This window comes from Arachis duranensis, unplaced genomic scaffold, assembly GCF_000817695.3.
Source record: "Arachis duranensis cultivar V14167 unplaced genomic scaffold, aradu.V14167.gnm2.J7QH unplaced_Scaffold_98819, whole genome shotgun sequence".
In the NCBI taxonomy this organism is placed as follows: domain Eukaryota; kingdom Viridiplantae; phylum Streptophyta; class Magnoliopsida; order Fabales; family Fabaceae; genus Arachis; species Arachis duranensis.
Genome location: NW_026265263.1, coordinates 15325 through 15644, shown reverse-complemented (window position 1 = coordinate 15644; position 320 = coordinate 15325).

The window sequence follows — 320 nt, the reverse complement described above, 5'->3', positions numbered from 1 at the left end:
TCATTAAGAATTTTGATACCTTTATTTTCTTTTTCCACTTAATTTTCGAAAAAATCCAAAAATATTTCTTGTTTGAGTCTAAAGTCTCATTTTAAGTTTGGTGTCAATTGCATGTTTCTGCTCCTTTTGCATTCATGCATGTGTCTTCATTAATCTTCAAGTTGTTCTTGATGATTTCATTGCTCTAATCTTTGAATTCTATTGACTTGAGTGTTTATATGCCTCATATGTATTCTCATTGTTAGTGTCAGCAGTATACAAACTGCTAAGTTTGGTGTCTTGCATGCATTGTTATTTGATTTTAGTTGCATTTTGATTAT